This window comes from Narcine bancroftii, chromosome 4, assembly GCF_036971445.1.
Source record: "Narcine bancroftii isolate sNarBan1 chromosome 4, sNarBan1.hap1, whole genome shotgun sequence".
NCBI lineage: Eukaryota > Metazoa > Chordata > Chondrichthyes > Torpediniformes > Narcinidae > Narcine > Narcine bancroftii.
The window spans coordinates 108,536,678-108,553,953 of NC_091472.1; the positions used below are offsets into that span (position 1 = coordinate 108,536,678).

The 17,276-nt window shown below is 43.0% G+C and overlaps 1 protein-coding gene across 1 annotated transcript in view; it reads left to right on the plus strand.

The window, feature by feature from the left end:
• The window catches only part of pax1b (paired box 1b), a 180,406-nt gene that overhangs the window by 123,195 nt on the left and 39,935 nt on the right, over window positions 1-17,276 (plus strand). The gene's annotated exons all lie outside the window — the stretch shown is intronic.

Genomic DNA, 17,276 nt, shown 5'->3' on the forward strand with positions numbered 1-17,276 from the left:
GACTCTCTGGGGAGACCTTTTGCTACTGGGTATTGAAGGGCAAGACCAGTGGGGGAGCCCCTCAAACAAGGAGCCACAGTAGAGGAAAGAGTGATATGCATCGAATTAGAGAATAAAAAGATGCACAGCAATATAATGTATTAATATGACACTAAGGATACTGAAAGAATTTTCTTTTGTGCATCATTTTATAGTGAATAAAGATTTTTTTGGAAAATATAAAGTTGCAGTAGATAATTAAATTAATTGACTGGTATACAGAGGTCTGGTTTATTAATCCAGAGATCTGATCTTGAACCCCACCTTGGTGATTGGAGAACTTCAATGCAAGTAATTGAAAATCTGAAATCAAAGCTGGGATCAGTGGCAGGAACAGTGAACCTATAGGTTAAACCATTCTGTTTATCAATATCTTTCAGGGAATGAAACCAGTTGTTCTTGTCTGATATAGATTACATGATTGCTGAGACTTATAACACAGAAGCAGGATCTTGGAGCCTACATGTCCATGACCACACTCAAGCACCCATTTACACCAGCCCTATATTAACCAATGGATGTTGAGGATGGAGCAGAGACAACGCTGGTGGAAGTGTTCTAGGAGCCGTAGGTGATGCCTTCCCAAGATCGTGTTATATGGCGAGCTCTCCACTGGCCACCGTGACAGAGGTGCACCAAAGAAAAGGTACAAGGACTGCCTAAAGAAATCTCTTGGTGCCTGCCACATTGACCACCGCCAGTGGGCTGATATCACCTCAAACCGTGCATCTTGGCGCCTCACAGTTTGGCGGGCAGCAACCTCCTTTGAAGAAGACCGCAGAGCCCACCTCACTGACAAAAGGCAAAGGAGGAAAAACCCAACACCAAACCCCAACCAACCAATTTTCCCCTGCAGCCGCTGCAACCGTGTCTGCCTGTCCCGCATCGGACTTGTCAGCCACAAACGAGCCTGCAGCTGATGTGGACTTTTACCCCCTCCATAAATCTTCGTCCGCGAAGCCAAGCCAAAGAGAGAGAAAGAGAAGAGATATTAACCAACACATCCTTTTTTTTATTTTTCCCACATTCTCATGAACTCCTCCCAGATTTTAGTACTCACAAATGCACAAAGGGCAACTCACATTGGCAGCTTCTTGGGGTGTGAGAAGAAACTGAAACACCCAAAGGAAATCACAGGGCCACAAGAAGAATTTGCATGCCTTCCACAGACCAGCACCCAAGGTCAGGATTGAACCTGGGCTGCTGCATCTGTGAGGCAGCAGCTTTACCAGCTGAGTCACTGTGCTCCTCATAATGTAGAATGCTCTAAAATGGGTGAAGCAGCAACTGGGCGCATGCAATCAATGCAGTTCCAACCTTATCGAATGAACAAGTGTAAAAGAAATACAATTTTTGCTGGTAATGCAAACTAATGGTATTCCATTGCTCGTTCTCTGAACAGGGAATACGATGCAGAGCTAATACACAAAAGTGCTGGAGAAACTCAGCAGGTCCTGCAGTCTTCAAATGAGACAAAGGAATATAACCAATATTTTGGGCTTGAACCCTTTGTCAAGGTCTGAGAAAAAGCATACAAGTGCCTGAATAAAGGCGAAGGAGAAGGAAGAAGGGGCAGAGGGAGGAGCACAGGTGGACATGGAAATGAGGGCAGCAGCTAAAAGCTGAGAATGCTGGAGAAAGTCAGCAGGGAACAGTGCACTTTATCTAGCAAAGAAAAAGATACATAACCATCATTTTGGGCTTGAGCCCTTGTGATTATGTTTCCTCCATTGTATATAGTTATCATTGTCGGTTGTATATATGGAGCTGGCCCGCCCATGGATGACTCATACCCTATAATTCTCCCCCCCCCGTGGTCCTGGGGCATAAAGGTTGAGCCACCTTTCCCTTGCCACCATTCCTATCCTGGGATCCAGGCCAGCAAGGTTCTTCTGTGTATTAAACTCTATCATTCCCTCAGCTTGTCTCTATGGTTACTGGTAGAGCCCTACAGCCCTTTCATCAAGGTATGAGCAAACTAGATATAGACAGGCACATGAACAAATTGATGGGGGGAGAGGAGGTAGGTGGATAAAGGAGGGAAGGCACATCAGCAAACAAAGAGAGGAGTGATGCCTCTGTAAATGGAGAGGGAAGGGGAGGAGAGCTGGAGGATGGGGAAGAAAGGGAGAAGAGGGAGTAGGCTAGCAGAAACTGGAGAAGTCAATATTAATGCCATCCATTTGGAGAGTGCTCAGATGGAAAATTAGATGTTGGGCCTCCAATTTACCAGTGGTCTTGATTTGACAGTATGAGACCATAGACAGATATGTCAAAGCGGGAGTGGGACGCAAAATTGAAATGGTTGGCCACTGGCAGATCCTTGTCATTGATGCAGACAGAGTGAAGGTGCTCAGTGAAATGATCCTCCTATTTGTGTCCAGAGATGGCCACAAGAGGAGTACTGGATGCAGTAGATCTCTCCCGTGGATACACAAGTGTTGCTCCACTTGGAAGGACTATTTGGGGCCACAAATGGTGGTGAGGATTCAAGTGGGGCACTTCCTATGGCTGCAGGGGAAGGTTCCAAGATTAATGGGAAAGGATGTATGGACAAGGGAGTCACAGTGGCAGCAGTCCTTATAGACAGGGGTGCAGAGCTCTGGCACCTCAAGGGGAAGTTCCAGCACCTATGGAGCCACTCCAAGCACCTCATAGGTGACTCCGGCACAAGATCTAATTCTCTGTCTGAGCACTCTCCAAATGGACATCACAGGCCAGGACATCACAGGCAAAGCTCTCCCCACTATTGAGAGCATCTATAGGGAACTCTGCCATCAGAGAGCAGCAGCAATCATTAAGGATCCACACCACCCAGCACATGCTCTATTCTCCTTTCTGCCATCAGAAAAGAGGTATAGGTGGCACAAGACTCACACTACCATGTTCAGGAACAGCTGCTTCCCCTCTACCATCAGACTCCTCAATGACAAACTCAATCTGGGACTCATTTAAGGACTTTTACTTGTACACTTTATTGAATTTTTAAATTCTCTCTGGTATTGCACAGTCAGTTTGTTTACATTTGTTATCTGTTTACTGTTCTTTATTTGTTTACATAATACACTATGTGCTGTTTTGTTTTGCATTACCAATAAGTGGTAATTTTTCCTCACCCATAGAAAAAAAGAAACACAAGATTGTATGTGATGTCATTTATGTACTTTAACAATAAATCTGAAATCTGAGGGCTGAGTTGATGGTAGTAGAGGGAAAGCCACGCATTTTGAAGAAGGAGGACATCTCAGATGATCTGTCATGGAAGACCTCGCCCTGGAAGCAGATACGATGGAGATGGAGGAATTGCAAGAAAATAATAGAATCATTACCAAGGAAAGGGTATGAAGATGTGTAGTTGAGAAAAATGTGGTACTGATGGGTTGTAGAAAATATCCATTGAGAGTTGGTCTCCCAAGATGGGGAAAGAGAGATCAAGAAAGTGGAGAGTGTTGCAAGAGATGGTCCAAGTGAATTTGAGGATGGGGTGCAAGTTGGCAGCAAAATGGAAAACATTGATGTGCTCTTCATGGGTACAGGAGGCAGCAACAATGTAGTCATCGATGATGCGGAAGAAGAATTGTGGATCCTTGCCTGTGTAGGCTTGTAGCATGGATTGCTCCACATAGCTAACAAAAAAGCAGGCATAGCTGGGGCGTATGCATGTACTCCTGGCTACCCCTTTGTCTTGGAGAATATGGGATGAGTCAAGGGAGAAGTTATTTAGAGTGAAGATAAATTCTGCCAGGCAGAAGCGGGTAGTGGTGGAAAGGGACTTGTTGGGGCTGTTGTTGAAGAAGAAACAGAGGGCTTTAAGGATGGAGGTGTGCCATGGTGTAACCCAATGTCCATGGTGAAGACGAGATGGTTGGGTTCAGGGAACTATAAGTTGTTGGAGTGAAGGAGGGCATGTGAGGATTAGGTGGGAAGGGACTGGACAAAGGTGAAGAAAACAAATTGAGTTAAGTGAATACCAGTTTGGTGGGGCAGAAGCATGTGGGGACAATAGGAAACCTACTGTGCTGGAGATTTAAATATTCTATGTTTGCATGTCACTGGATGGGATCTTAAAGACTAAGATGCAAATAAATTCCTTCTCTCAAAGGTTGGTTTATGGCAGAGTTCTCTGCTTCAGAGGCAATGGAAGGCAAGCCTCTGAATTAATTTGAGAATCTAGCTAAATTTTTGGATACAACATCCATGAAAGGTTATGGGGAAAGAGGAAGAATGTGGCATTAATTTGGAGGATAAGACAGCATATTCCTCGAGCAGGCTCCAAGGATGTATAGCTTTCTTCCGTTATTGTTTCTCTATTTGTGATGTACTGCAAACAGTGAATGTTAAAACTATGGAGGGGCAGCGTTTTGGAGATACATATATAGTAAATCATGCACATCTAGTGGAAATGAATCAAACATTTTGATCAATCCAGGTGTTTCTGTTAAGTAACAGGGGAGGAGGAGAACATATGGATGCTGTACAATTGTTAAACCAAGACCTGATTTGTAAGTTCCTAGAGTATAGTGAGCAGTTATAGGAACTCTGCTTTGGAAGATAAATTGGCCTTGGAGGGAGTACTGTACAGAGTTGTCGTAATGAAATCTAGATTTCAAGGATTAAATTGCAAGGAAAAATGAGAAAGTTAAGGGTGCATTGATTGAAAATTTCACCACATTACGAGGCGCTATGGTGATGGAGTGAAACATCTTGCTAGACCATGGATATGGAACTTAGCCTAAAAAATTAAGTTTGGCTTTCCTGAGAGAGGTTAGGAAACACAATTGCACTTGTAGTTTGGTAGAAAGATGGAATTACAACAAATGGTAATTGATGTTGAGTTGATAGTTAATTTTAAATCTGAGACTCATAGATTTTTGATAACCAAAAATGTTAAGGGATATGAAAATACTAATATGTGGATTTAAGTTTCAAATCAACCATGAGTTGATAGAATCCTTAACATCTCTTTGATCAAAACAGTCTACTCTTGTTCCTGCATTCCTCATTGGTGCCTTATTAAGTAATAGGTTTGATAATGTTGATTCCACTTGGAATCCTTCCAATTGTTTGACACCAGAGGATGATGTTTTCTTGCATTCAGTGTGGAAACATTCAAAGCAAGACTGCTTGGTACAAATTTATTGAACTAATTTAATTATGCAATCCAAAATTGAGATTCTCTGCAATTTATCATCCTGTCCTCTGCCCTGTATTGTGGGTGAAGTCACCTTGTAGTCTCAATGTTTCCTTTTCTGTTGAGTGTCATCCTGTGCAACCAGATCTCCTCTCTATTCACAATTACCCTTCCCCTGCACCATGTAGTGGGGGAGGCTGCTCCTTCTGCAGCAGGAGTTGTTTGCTCTTTCATTTAACCAAGTCGATCTAATTTCTCACTGAACTCCTACAGCTGGTCTCTTGTGAGTTTCTTTAGTGTTCAAAAAAGGATTTAGTTGCCGGGAAGTACAAAGCATCTTTTTGTGTCCAGTCATTTTTCTCAAGGAGTTTTATCCTGGCTTGTGGAGCATTTTATATCGCCTAATGTTTTTTCTTTTTAATTCCTTGTTGGTGGTGGTTAAGTTTATTTTTGTTTAGTATGTGATGTAGCAAAATAAATTATGGTGTGGATTTTAATCTTCATAGGCCACTGCTAATCTATGATGGGTGGAGGATTTGCTTCATCAGATGGGTGGCAGACAAAATCTACCCACACATTCTTATATGAATGAGGCTTGATAGTTCTGCTTTAACGAACAGCTTCAAAGCCTAATATCAGAGACTCTGTTAAGTGCAGAAAGATGTTTGAACATTGAAGGACAATTCAGTAATTTATTCCTTTCTTTTTAATCAATTTTGCGTGCATGAAAATAAGATCAGTTGTTCATGTGAAGAGAATGCAGTTTGTAACATGTGATCAATAGGAATAAAAATTGGCAGAAACGTCCAATGGTTAATCCAATATCAGTTATTTTATACAAAATCAAAAATTCATCACAGTGCTTCAGTACATGTTTGTACTCTACATCCTATTTTTTAATACATTCTCTAGGTTTGTTTAGACTCATTAGGAAATACTGACTCAAAGTTGTTTCTAATTTACTCTACAATATATTTAGCATTTTTACTTTGGAGAAGATTACAATGTAGGAGAGAAATCTTTGTTCATACCAGCAGGGGCACATGACACATGGCACTTCAATGTTGGGACTGTGACACTTCATAGTTTGTGTTCAGCAAATAGAGCTATTTTAACTTCAGAGATAATGCAAGCAATATTCTTTTGATAGACACATACATTTATATATCATAAATCCTGGAATCTAATTTTGATGATTCTGACAATGTTGTACTTGCCTGTCTCAGTATAATGCTTTGTGATGCAGTATGTCTAAAACTGATTGTGTTTTTATGTTGGCACTTGTATTTTGAGATTTGCACACAATTGCCCACTTTGAATGGTAGATACAGAAGAATCAGTTCAAGAATAATATTTTATTATTTATAATAAATTGCACTGTGGGTGTTGCTGGAAAAATGCCTTTTTTTTTTGCAATTTCCTATTTACTCTAAGGAGAGCAATTATGATTTCCTGGGCAGTTGCATAGAGTTTCTAATCAGCTCCCACCGTTCCCCACCAGAACATTAGAAAGATACAATTTTCCCAAAATTTAAGAGAATTTCTGGCAAAGGTGCAACTGCTGATACCTTCTGGAAATTTTACTCCTGAAAAACAATAGGAGCATATCTTTAATTTAGTCAAAGTCCCAAAAGTTGATGGGAATGGGGTTCGTTAGTGATCAATATTAAAACCATGTCTCATATTGATATTAATGAATAACTTGAACTTTGGACACAAAAACTATGAGGACCCTATAGACTAATACAACAGAAGATAAAAATTTCTGCAAATTGACTTAAATCCAATGAGGAGACAATATGAATTAAGGTGTATAATGTTTAACAAGCAGAAAAATCATAAGATCTGGGATACTTACATACACAAAAATTCAAAATTGATGGAGAGAAATATTGTCATATAGAACATAGGGGCTTGGCATCAGGAACATTAGAGGCCTGGTTAAAAATGACATGGAATTAACCAATATCTAAAGTTGATGGGTTCATTTGCATTAAGTTTATGTTATCTGGTCATTCTTTTGATTTCACCAATAGCAGCACTGACCTCCATGCAAAGGCTCTGATTTCATGAATGGATACCATTTGTTGAAAGTGATGTAAACCAGTCTTAAGGAATTAGTGCTTTGAGATCAATGGTGGCGGAGTACGCCACTGGAAATCCTGTTGACTGGTTGTGAAGGCAACAACCCTGCTTTTTCATTCACAGCATGAATGGAGATGTAGCAGGGACTGAGGATCGGCAGGGTGTCACTAAGTGAGGATTATTCAGCTCACGAGCAATGTGCATGAGTGGCATGTCATTGTTCTGCTCGATCAGTTAAGTAGTCCACTGTTAATAGGTCAATAGTCATCCAACAACCTTGTTGAAGCAGTTGATACTGCACTGTGACAGAGCACAGGACAGGATTATTTGTGCATCATATTGGAGGCCCTAGCTATTGCAAGAGCCAAGCTGTCTAAGGCTATGAGGGAAGCAAAGCCTGTCACAGTCACTTTCTGGACAGCAAGGACAATGCAACACATGTGGAAGGGCATCCAATGTATCACCATCTGCTTGTGCTGGTGATGTCTCCCTCCCAGACGCACTGAACAACTTCTATGGGTGCTTTAAAGTGAAAAATGACATGGCAGCGAAGAAAGCCCCCTCTCCTCCAAATGACCAGGTGCTGTTTCTTGTAATGGCTGACGTGAAGAGAAAGCTAAGCAAGGTCTAACTGCAAAAAGATGCTGGACTGGATAACATTCCTGGCAAAGTTCTCAGGGGATGTTTGTGACTCAGCTAGCAGATGTTCTGACCGACATCTTTAACATCTCCCTGAGAAGCACTCCTACGGATATGTTAGAAGAGCTATGGGTAAAATATGTCTTTAAAAGAGATAGATTGTGCAGGTTTAGTTTAGGTTGCATTTCACAAACAGAGTAACACTTCACAAAAGACATCTCATTTAAAATGCAAGAGCTTTGCTAAATGAGACATTGTATCACCAGTAACTTTATAGAAACAATGGAACTGCTTTGGAAAGGACTTCAAAAGGAGTGCAAATTAAACATAATGTTGATCATGTCCAGGTTCAGATACTGATAAAATCTTTCAAACATTGGGTTTGGAGCCTTGGGAGAGGTCATTTGGTTTTTACAAGCAGAGGGAGGAATAAAAAAGACAGGTGATTTATTTTTTTTTGAGAGAAATCACTTTTACAGCAGCAGTTGAGGCTGAAAAATGGCAAGTTGGCAGGCTTGTTGAAGAACCCCATTTAGAAGACGGATTGTGAGTTTTGAGTTCGGCCTGTTGAAAATGCTTGTTGTCCTTACAAGAGGAAATGGTTGGCTAAAGTTTTTCTCCTGAAATAAGGGAAACAAGAGGAACTCGGTGGTGACCTCGAAAAAGAGATTATCATTTGGAAAACTCATGTTGGGGTAAGTTTCTTTGGTAAGACACTGAAGTGGCTGATCAGAGCAAATCAGTTTGTGTGTGTCCAATGAGCAACAAATCTCTCTCTGAAACCAACAAGAAACTTCCTGAGTGGTAACCATTTAACTTTAAGCACCAGAGCCTGGTGGAAATTATAAATGTTGAATTGTGTGAACAGTATGAAAATTGCCTGATAACAGTGAACTAGGAAAAGTGAATGGTTGGACAGTGACATAGAGAACTTTCCTGAACATATACACATTACATATACATGCGCTTAGAATTAGAAGGGGGGTTAAGTTAAGTTAATAGTAATAAGTTAAAGTTTGATCCTGTTTTAATGTTTAAAAAAAAATAAAAGCAAGTTTTGTTTAAGAAACCATTTGTCTTGGTGAATGTCTATTGCTGCAGGGTTTTGGAGTTCTCTGGGCTCGTAAAAGCACCATGATCCCAATGTGTTTCAAAGCCACCACCATTGACCCCGTGCTGAAGACGTCGTCTGTGTCCTGCCTCATTGACTACCACCCTGTCGCACATACATCCATTGTCATGAAGTGCCTCGAGAGGCCCCTGTAGTTTGCATGCAGACCCAACCACTCTATGGATGGCAGATGATGCTATTGCCACCACCCTTCACCTAGCCCTCACCCACCAGGAAAAAAAGGACTTGTATGATCAAATGCTGTTTATTGACCAGCTTGGCATTGAACACAATCATACCTCAGTACCTGATAAGGAAGTTGAGCTTGCTGGATCTGAACACCTCGCTCTGCAATTGGATTCTTGGCTTTCTGTTGGTGAGACCTCAAGCAGACCGGATTGGAAACAGTACCTCCAAGACCATCACACTGAGCATGCACCCCCCCCCCCCACCCCCCTAGGGGTGTGTGCTGAGTCCACTGCTGTTCACTCTACTGACCCACAACTGTGCTGCTAAACACAGCTTGAACCACATCATCAAATTTCCTGATGACATGACTGTGGTAGGCCTGATCAGTAATAATGACGAGTCAGCGTACAGAGATGAGGTGCAGTTACTAATGGACTGGTGAAAAGCCAACAACCTGTACCTGAATGTTAAAAAAACCAAAAGAGATGGTTGTCAACTTCAAGAGTGCCCGGGGGTGGGACCATGCTCCGCTGACCATTGATAACTCCACCATTGAGGTTGTCAAGAGTATCAAGTTACTTGGAGGGCACTTGGTTGAGAATCAAGCTCCATAGCCAAGAAAGCCCAGCATCACCTCTACTTCCTGCAAAGGCTGAGAAAAGTTCATCTAGCACCCTCCATCCTCACTACATTCTACAGAGGTTATATTGAGAGCATCCAATGCAACTGCATAACCGCCTGGTTTGGAAGCTGTACCACCTCAGCTGCAAGACCCTGCAGAGGATACTGAAGTCAGCAGAAAAGGTCGTTGAGGGCTCTCTTCCTACCATGAAACACATCTACAACACTTGATGCAGGTGAAAGGCAATAAATATTGTGAAGGACTGACTCCACACATCCCTTTTGTAAACTGTTCTCCCTTCTCCATTTGGGTAGGAGGTACTGCAGCACTCGGGCCCTTATCTCCAGATTGGGGAAAAGCTTTTTCCACCAAGCCATCAGATTCCTGAACCTCAAGAACATTTGTGGATAGTGTAACATGTACTTTTACTGTATACGTCTTAATATTGTAATGTGTAACGCTATTTCATCTTTAAGTGACTTGACTTGACTTGACTCAAGGCAACAGGATGTTCTTTCAGATCTCTTCATCAACATTTTTCCACATCACTGTGTTGTAACTGCACCGTGCATTGTGAGACCATATGGTGTATTGTGTACAGTTCTAGTCACCCAGCTATAGGAAGCTGGAAAGAGTGCAGAAAAGTTTCACCAGAATGTTATTTGGACCGGCATGCTTAAAGTAGGAGAGGTTGGACAGGCTGGAACTTTTCTCCTTGTAGTGCAAGGGACTGAGGGTCGACCTTAAAGATTGTTTTTCCAAATCATTAAGGGCACAGATTAGGTAAATCACAGTCTTTTCCCTACAGATGATTCTAAAACTAGAGATTATAGATTTTAGGTGTCAATGTAAAAATTTAAAAAGGACTAGAGGAGCTGTCAGAGGAAGTGGTAGAGTTGGTCACAATTGTAATGTTTAAAAGCCATTTAGGCAAGAACATGGATAGAACACATGAAACTAGTTTGGACAGATAACTTTGTCAGCATGAACAAGTTGGGCCAAAGGGCCTGTTTCCATGCTGTAAAACTCTGTGTGATCAGCTCAGGACTGAGGATGAATGGTGCCAGCAGCCAAGCTGAAATGATGGCCTTTCAAGATGAGTCATCCATGGTTGGCATGGTCACAGAAAATGATTTCCTCAGGATGAGATGAGTCCCATGCATCTTGAGTTCATTAGTGGTGATTTATTTTTGCCTGTCTTTGTGGACTGGCTGCTGCTTAAAGCTATGGAGACTCTTGGGCTGATATGCCTCTGGGTTGTGATGTGGTGTCCTCAGAACAATGTGGGTTCTGTTGACAACCCTGTGTTACAGAGAATATGTGCTGCCTCCTGCTGTCTTCAAAAGGTTAAGGAGATAAATTGGGTGCAGGCTTGGTGATCTCTTAAATGCAGCAGCATAGAGCAGATTGGTAAACATTGAACACATCCCATCTCCAGCTTGGAAGGACCCCTGGGCTTAACATGAAGCTAACTTCCACATGCAGGCTGACTTTGCTCTTGTTCTGTTGCTACACATACCTTGAACATGTGGCTTGATTTCCATGAAGTGAACTTTGAAATCTGAAGACCCAGTGATTATAGTATCTTGAAGAAGGGCACAGGCCTGAAATGTTGGTAATATATCTCTACCTCCTATGGATGCTGCAAGACTGGTTGAGTTCCTCCCACATTTCTGTGTGTTTTGGCTTGATGTCTGTGCCCATCCTTTTTGCAAGGATCCTTCCAAACATCGTTTCTCTCTTTGGAAAATTGGCCATTGGTCTTGGAACAATTGGGCCTTCTGCTGGTGTTCCTCCATTCATTCCTGTGGACTCTGAGGGAACACACACCTGTCTGCATTGATGGGATGAGGGAGTGGAGTGGGGAGAGGGTTAGTACCTTAAAGTTCCTGGGTATACACATATCAGAAGATCTCTTCTGCATTCAGCATACTGAAGCAGCCATGAAGAAGGCCTTGACTTTCTCCAAAATTTGAAGGGATTTGACAATATCAAATGTCTGCCAGCATACTGTGGAAAGTAAGTAGACTGATTTCATCATAGACTGGTTTGGAAACGCGAGTGCCCAGGAACACAGAAGGTTGCAGAAAGTGTCATACTGAGCCATATCCATCATGGGCTCCGACCTCCCATCCCTTGTGAGGCACTGTTCAATGTATATGACAATAAACTCATTATCAATTATCAACAAATGAGGATCTTGTCAAGTTATCGCCAAAAAAATGTGGACATGTTTTTTGTCTTCTTAAATGACCCAATCACTCTACAACTAACTGGTGGTCCTGATAAAGACTACAATTTGAAAGGGACTCTCTGATGGCATCTTCAGCAGATGTTGTGCCTAACTAGTTCCACTGCCTTCAATAGAAGTTCAGTCGAATGGGCTGCTGGCCTTTTGCAGCATGCTTGGAACTACTGACTGGAAATGAATTTACAGGCACAGCATTCATTGGCTGGGTGGTCGCAATCCGTTTCAGCAGGTCTGATGTCAATTCATTGTTGGTTATAGAATGCTTTGCATGCTTTTTTCAATGGGCCCATGACAGACATACAACCACATTTCATATTTGCCCGGGAAGAAATGTGATTCAAGATTGCTCCTGGTTTGCAATTGAAACTAAATGTATTGGACTCAAAGAGGTGGAAGAAAGATCATTAATGCTCTTCATTTAACCCCAGCCACATTTCAAAATATTGATATAAATGAATTATATTCCATGCACAAGTTAATGTTTTATTTTCCAATGACTCTTTCATTCTTGCTGAAAACTCCTTGTGGAAAAATTTGCATCAAGAATAGTTATACATACCTTTTAATACTTACTCCAGGGAAAACTACAATACACTGCAGGCTGTTTTTCTTTGGCTTGGCTTCGCGGACGAAGATTTATGGAGGGGGTAAAAGTCCACGTCAGCTGCAGGCTCGTTTGTGGCTGACAAGTCCGATGCGGGACAGGCAGACACGGTTGCAGCGGCTGCAGGGGAAAATTGGTGGGTTGGCGTTGGGTTTTTCCTCCTTTGTCTTTTGTCAGTGAGGTGGGCTCTGCGGTCTTCTTCAAAGGAGGTGGCTGCCCGCCGAACTGTGAGGCGCCAAGATGCACGGTTTGAGGCGTTATCAGCCCACTGGCGGTGGTCAATGTGGCAGGCACCAAGAGATTTCTTTAGGCAGTCCTTGTACCTTTTCTTTGGTGCACCTCTGTCACGGTGGCCAGTGGAGAGCTCGCCATATAACACGATCTTGGGAAGGCGATGGTCCTCCATTCTGGAGACGTGACCCATCCAGCGCAGCTGGATCTTCAGCAGCGTGGACTCGATGCTGCAGGCTGTGGAAGGTGTTTAAATAACTAACAGCAGCTCGAAGATTTTCAGAAGGTACAGAAACACTAAAATTACTACTGGATTTGGAGTGAATTGACAGTGTAGCATCATTACAGTTGTAATGTCTACCTCACTGATTATTGATAAGGAAACAGTTGACAAGAACCAAGGGAGTAATAAACGAGCAGAGTCAGTCTAGGCCAAATGGCTTGCTCCTAAACTATAGTTCCAAAGCAATGACATAGTTTAAATGTCAGGTGATCTGTGTTTTGACTGCTTGGCTCAGAATGTGAATGAGCTGAAAGCTGGAAGCAAATTTTACACTCGCAGTCAAAGGTTTTTAAGCCTGAATCAACATGTGTTAAACTCTACAGAATATCAGAGTGTTGGCAGCTGCTCTTGGGTGCATTTTTGGAATACTTTCTTATGCACCTAACTTTGTGATTGATCCATGAACTAGGTGCTAACACCTGACCCAAAGAGTGCAAGGTATTATAAACAAAGGGAAGATTGAAAAGCTTGGTTCTCCAACACAGTCCATTCCCACATCCAGAACAAGCCAGACACTGACTGAAAGTAAAGCAAAGTGCAGATATTGGACATATGAAATAACAGCAGAAACATTCAAGGGGTCAGGCAGCATCTGTGGAAAGGAAGTGAACATTTTCAGATGGACCTTTCTTCAGAACTAAGAAACGTTGAAATTAATGATAAGGGACAGTGCAACATTGAAGGTTTGTGGCTTTGAGTACTATTGTTTGTGGACTATAGTTCTACCTTTAATATAATGATCCCCAGCAAATTCATCACAGTGTCAAACAATCTGCTAGAGAAACTCAGCAGGTCGAATGTCACCAATGGAAGATAAAAATGAATGATCAATATTGTGGGCCAGCAGAACCTTATGTCAGAGCTGAGAGTGTGGAGGAGAGAGAGAGAGAGAGAGAGAGAGAGAGAGAGAGGGTACAAAGAGGTGAGGGTGGGAGAGGGGGTGGGAGCACAGAAACAGGCCCTATGACCCATCTATTCTGTGCTGAATTATTATTCTACCAAGTCCCAAATGACCTCCATGGTCCTCTCATCCATGAACTATTCAAATTTTTCTTAAAAGTCAAGATTGTCTCACTTCAGCTGGGAGCTCATTCCACGATCTGTGTGAAGAAATTCTCCCAAATGTTCCCTTTAGACTTTTCATTTTCACCCTTAACCCATGCACTCTAGTTCTCACCTCACCCAGTTCAGAGGAAAATGCTTGAATTTATTCTATCCATATCTATTTTGTATATCTCAATCAAACCTTCTGACATTTTCTGACACTCTCGGGAATAAAGTCCTAACATGGTTGATCTTTTCCTGTAAGTTCCTGAAGTCCTGTCAATATCCTTGTAAAGTTTCTCCACATTCTTTCAATCTTTCCTGTAGTTAGTGACCAAAACTGCCCCAAATACCCCAAATTTGGCCTTTACCATAACATCCCAACTCCCATCCTTCATACTTTGATTCATGAAGGTCAACATGCCAAAAGCTCTCTTTATGACTATCTACCTGTACCCCACTTTCAAGGAATTATGTATCTGTATTCTCAGATACCTCTGTTCTACTGCACTCACCAGTTCCCTATGTACTGTGTACATCCTAACTTGGCTTGTTCTCTCAAAGTACAACATTTCACATTTATTTCAATTAAATTCCATCTATCATTTTTCAGAATTTGTTTTTCAACTGGTTTAATCCTGCTGCAAGTTCGAAAACCTTCTCCTCTGTCCCCTACACCTTCAATCTTTGAGTCATCTGCAAACTTGCTGATCCAATTTACCACATTATCATCCAGATTGATGATATAGATGACAAACAGCAATGGACCAACACCGATCCCTGAGGCACACCACAAGTCGCAGGCCTCCAGTCAGAGTGATCATTTACTATCACTCTCTGGTTTCTCCCACAAAGCCAAATTCTGATCTATTTTCCTATCTCATCTGGAATGCCACCAATATGAGATTTATGGCTGTAAGTACCAGAAACACACATGGGGTCAGGCAGCATATCTTTCTTCTTTGGCTTGGCTTCGTGGACGAAGATTTATGGAGGGAGTAAATGTCCACGTCAGCTGCAGGCTCGTTTGTGGCTGACAAGTCCGATGCGGGACAGGCAGACACGGTTGCAGCGGTTGCAGGGGAAAATTGGTTGGTTGGGGTTGGGTGTTGGGTTTTTCCTCCTTTGCCTTTTGTCAGTGAGGTGGGCTCTGCGGTCTTCTTCAAAGGAGGTTGCTCCCCGCCAAACTGTGAGGCGCCAAGATGCACGGTTTGAGGCGATATCAGCCCACTGGCGGTGGTCAATGTGGCAGGCACCAAGAGATTTATTTAGGCAGTCCTTGTACCTTTTCTTTGGTGCACCTCTGTCACGGTGGCCAGTGGAGAGCTCGCCATATAACACGATCTTGGGAAGGCGATGGTCCTCCATTCTGGAGACGTGACCCACCCAGCGCAGCTGGATCTTCAGCAGCGTGGACTCGATGCTGTCGACCTCTGCCATCTCGAGTACTTCGACGTTAGGGATGAAAGCGCTCCAATGAATGTTGAGAATGGAGCAGAGACAACGCTGGTGGAAGCGTTCTAGGAGCCGTAGGTGATGCGGGTAGAGGACCCATGATTCGGAGCCGAACAGGAGTGTGGGTATGACAACGGCTCTGTATACGCTTATCTTTGTGAGGTTTTTCAGTTGGTTGGTTTTCCAGACTCTTTTGTGTAGTCTTCCAAAGGCGCTATTTGCCTTGGCGAGCCTGTTGTCTATCTCATTGTCGATCCTTGCATCTGATGAAATGGTGCAGCCGAGATAGGTAAACTGGTTGACCGTTTTGAGTTTTGTGTGCCCGATGGAGATGTGGGGGGGATGGTAGTCATGGTGGGGAGCTGGCTGATGGAGGACCTCAGTTTTCTTCAGGCTGACTTCCAGGCCAAACATTTTGGCAGTTTCCGCAAAACAGGACATCAAGCGCTGAAGAGCTGGCTCTGAATGGGCAACTAAAGCAGCATCGTCAGCAAAGAGTAGTTCACGGACAAGTTTCTCTTGTGTCTTGGTGTGAGCTTGCAGGCGCCTCAGATTGAAGAGACTGCCATCCGTGCGGTACCGGATGTAAACAGCGTCTTCATTGTTGAGGTCTTTCATGGCTTGGTTCAGCATCATGCTGAAGAAGATTGAAAAGAGGGTTGGTGCGAGAACGCAGCCTTGCTTCACGCCATTGTCAATGGAGAAGGGTTCAGAGAGCTCATTGCTGTATCTGACCCGACCTTGTTGGTTTTCGTGCAGTTGGATAATCATGTTGAGGAACTTTGGGGGGCATCCGATGCGCTCTAGTATTTGCCAAAGCCCTTTCCTGCTCACGGTGTCCAAGGCTTTGGTGAGGTCAACAAAGGTGATGTAGAGTCCTTTGTTTTGTTCTCTGCACTTTTCTTGGAGCTGTCTGAGGGCAAAGACCATGTCAGTAGTTCCTCTGTTTGCGCGAAAGCCGCACTGTGATTCTGGGAGAATATTCTCGGCGACACTAGGTATTATTCTATTTAGGAGTATCCTACCGAAGATTTTGCCTGCAATGGAGCAGTGCCAACCGCTCAGTCCAAGATTCCGCCCTGCTCCAGCTCCCTCAACAGCCCCTAAGGCTAGAGCTGGATGAGGTCCTCACCCAGGATGAGACATATAAGGCAATCGAACAACTGAAAAGTGGCAAAGCAGCAGGTATGGATGGAATCCCCCCAGAGGTCTGGAAGGCTGGCGGCAAAACTCTGCATGCCAAACTGCATGAGTTTTTCAAGCTTTGTTGGGACCAAGGAAAACTGCCTCAGGACCTTCGTGATGCCACCATCATCACCCTGTACAAAAACAAAGGCGAGAAATCAGACTGCAGCATATATATGGAGAGGAAATGAACATTTTCATGATGGATGATTACCTTTCATCCAAACTGGGAAATGTTGAAAATAATGATAATGGAGTGTGCTGATATGGAAGGTTTGCAGTTTGAACTCTTTGATATCATCGATTACAGCTGCACCTTCACAATCCCCAGCAAACCCATCTCCAAACTTCGAGAATTTATCCTCACCACTTCCAGTCTGACAGAGTGCAGTCAGAGAATGTAGGTT